Below are 3,544 nucleotides of genomic sequence, written 5' to 3' on the forward strand. Positions count from 1 at the left end.
CTTACCTCCATTAGCTTATAGAACTTTGTCCCAGCAACACAGGAAGGAGTCTGGTTCCCAGTTGATGGGGTGTGTTACTCTATGATTAGCTTCAGAAATAATCCAACTGTCTTGTGGGCTCTGATGTTTAATGAGGATTGCAGACACCCCTACAGTGGCCTGTTCTTTCATGCCAGGCTCCACCACGTAGACACTCTGCAGTTTTTATAAAATTCTCATTCTCCGACAGGCTGAACCAGGCCGCCTTTTGGCCAAGAGGACCCTAGGGAAAGCTTGGAAGCTGAGTTCCCAGCCACAGTGGGATGGGAGGTTGAGCACGCCTCCTTACACTCCCTCACTCGCTAACTACCATTAGACTTCCTTCCCTAAGCGTTGAACAGAAACCGGCCCTCTGGAAAGACTCGAGCTGATATCCACCAACGGCCTAGTGCTACCCCTCCACTTTGTGGTTTTGATAACACAACAACCAGCCAGCATTCCTTCCTGATAAGTGACCTCCAAAACCAGATTAGTTCTGGCTAGTCTATGGAGGATGTACGAAGAGGATTATCATGTTCTCTAGTTCACTTTTTAATGCCAGATGCCCAGAAACTCCACCATCAGATCATGCTAATGCTGCCATTTTTTTGCACATGTGACCCATGAAGGGGAATGAAACTCAATTGCACATGCACATGTTTTGGCCACCCTATTCCCATTTCCTTTGCCCCCGCCTTCCAGGTGTCTGTTTCTGGCTTCTGCCAGAAGCTATGCTTCCCCAGCCTGTTGGAATGGCCACCTTGCAGGCTGCAACGCTTTATGAGTAACAAAGCTCTCCTTTCCAAATGTATGAGCCTTGTCATTCTTCAGTTGATAGGACCAAGGCACTGTCACCTTTATCTGAGGACCTACCACCTTTGGGGTGCTGTGCAGGAGGGGCCACTGGAGTCTGTAGATGTTTACAGGTGTCTACTACCCATAGACTCCTCTCTTGTCTCCCAGTTCTAAGGGCTTGGCAATGCAACACCACTTACTCCGTTTTTTCTCCTTATCAAATCACAAATTTCAAAGCACAAATCTCCAGTTCAGATGCTCATCTCTTTTTTCTTTTTGCCTTCTTCAAAAGTGCCGAGCATTTCCAAATGCAGCCTTGGTGTGGCACAGGGATCGGGTGGGTGGATTATTTACAGCTTTGGGGCCTTGAAATACAAAAATAGCTACAACCCCCCTGAAGAAAGTAAACTTCAGAACGCAAACCCTAGGGCCCTGCTATCTTTTCTATAAGAAAAGAAAAAGAGAAAATTACTTTTTTTCCTTCTTTTTCAAAAGTGTATCTACAAAAGCAACACAATGAAGACCCCAAGTGATTGTTTGTTTTTATGTAATAATGCGAGAATAAAATGACTAGACCAAAGCAGTAAAGGAAGGAGGGCTATAAAATGGTTACGTCAGAAACCGGAGTAAAAAATCATTTTTTTTTTTTAAACTCAAGTATAGGCTTCCAACAGCTCAGCAGCTAAAATGATAAAGGAAACAACGGATTGCCTGGCTGTTGTCTAAAAATAGTAGGTGAACGCTTATCTGTATTGCATCGACAAACTGTTAACTAAGCATTTTCAGTGCAAGCTGTAATAGAACATAGGACACTCAGAAGTTGGGTAAAGCGCCGCAGCTGATTTGCAAGTAGGATGAAGATTTCCGACACCTGTAACTCAGGACTAAATTGGTTCTTTAAAAGCGGCATTCAATTAGGCTTTGTATCTGGGAGTTGCCTGTAGTGGTTTTGAGAAATTATTCATTTTTAATGAATTTTTTCACCTCAGGGGTCAACATCACATTGACAACCCCTGAGAAGCATGAAAGGCGCCTCCCTCTCTGTTGGGTCCCCCTGCCAGCCACCTGGCAGCTGGCACCGGCCCCCACCGTGGCATTCTGCAGGTGCAGCGGCCCTAGGTCGTCCTCATGGTACAGCTGCAGCAGCAAGTCATTCAGGTTAGGGTCAGCTATTCTCACCGATGGTCCATGTGGAGCATGTCTGCTGGGATCTCTCCCGCCGCCTCAGGTCGTAGGACCCCAGCACTACAGAGGCAATTCCTCCTGCCGTGAAAGCAGCTGGCTGCAGTCAGCCGGAAGCCAGGGTGGAACAGAGCACACCCACAGAAGTGAATTTCCTGATCCTGAATCAAGGTCAGAATCCTGGGGCCCAGCCTCGATGAGAACGACTCATGAGTTTTCACTCATTTTGTTCAGATTTCCTAAGGAATAGTTTTATGGGGGTGTCATCATCAATCTCGAATGAATTTCTAAAATTCATTTTTTTTGGCCTGACTTCTTGTTGTAAACAATTCCTTTCTCTTTTTTACTGTGAAACCCAAGGGTTTAAACCCAGCTGGCATGTCTGGCAAGAAGCCACTATTGGCGCCTGACGTCAAGTGGCAGCAGCACAGAGGTGTGGGGTGGAAAGATCCTGAGAGTCATGGTTTCGGGCAGGGTGGGGTTGGGTGGGAGTGGGGTCGAGGGAAGGGCCTGTGTGTAAGTAGAGGAGGAACCAAGCCCCTGCACGGCCAGAGCCAGAGCTACAGTCTGAAAAGAAGCCAACTCTGAGCCACGGATGAAGAAAAATGAGGAACCCTGAACCCAGAGATATGCCAAACCAGGAAATGGAAATGCAAAGACAATACCTAAGCAGGGGCAGGACCTGGGGACAGAATGTGCTCAGACGTGTGGGGAGGAGCTGGCGCTGTTCTCTAGAGCTGAGTGAAATCCGAGAAAGGCAGTGGGAATCTTTCACCGGCCTCTACCACGTAACCAGATCATCTCCAGGTGATCTGCTTGTCAGTTTTATCCCAACTTCACAGCAATCTAGAGAGAACGTACTATTATTTTTGTTGCAGCAAAATACGTAGTATGGATATTGGCTACTTCCTCACCATAGCCAATAACATGAAAGAGTACATATCACTAGCTTAAAAGATGGTGAGAAGAAATTCAATAACATTCAGAATCCGTTCATCAGTAAAACTCTAGAAGTGCATTAAAGATAAATTTATTCTGGCCACAATGAACACTATATACTTAGCCCAAGAGTACCATTATATTTAGTAGAAAAGTTGAAAGCAACAAGACTAAAGGGTCCAGGCTACCTTATTGCTTATCTTAGTGGGATGTGGACCAGTGTAAAGAAAGGAACAAATAAAAGACAAATATAGAAAAGATTTCTTTTTATGAAAGATGAAACGGTATACTTAGAGAACTCAAGGCAGTTGGCCAAGAAGTATTAATGGTAATGAAAAAACAGAAAAAAGTCCATAGAAAACCTGTTATCTCTATTTATGGATTTGCTACTTTTCAGTTGCTGCACAGCATTCCATTTATGGGACATCATAGCAAACAAATTAAATTGCAGTAGAAATATTAGGCCAGAGATACTCAAGATACAGGTCAATTTTCAAATCAGTTGACGTGATCAGTCCATCGATAGATTTACTCGTTCACTGACTCGCTCTTTAATTGTTTATACATAAAAACAAAGGCACTGTGTTGTGGAGTGTGGGGAGGCAGCTTC

At 44.8% G+C, this 3,544-nt stretch overlaps 1 non-coding gene across 1 annotated transcript; it reads right to left on the reverse strand.

Annotated features, from left to right (window-relative positions):
• Window positions 1-2,178: 2,178 nt before the first annotated feature.
• Window positions 2,179-2,271, reverse strand: LOC116562576. Its single transcript, XR_004274025.1, has one exon. It is a non-coding gene; the product is annotated as a small nucleolar RNA SNORD116 (small nucleolar RNA).
• Between the last annotated feature and the right edge of the window lie 1,273 nt (window positions 2,272-3,544).

Source organism: Sapajus apella, unplaced genomic scaffold (genome assembly GCF_009761245.1).
Source record: "Sapajus apella isolate SASKATOON/1434 unplaced genomic scaffold, GSC_monkey_1.0 scaffold32, whole genome shotgun sequence".
Lineage (NCBI taxonomy): Eukaryota > Metazoa > Chordata > Mammalia > Primates > Cebidae > Sapajus > Sapajus apella.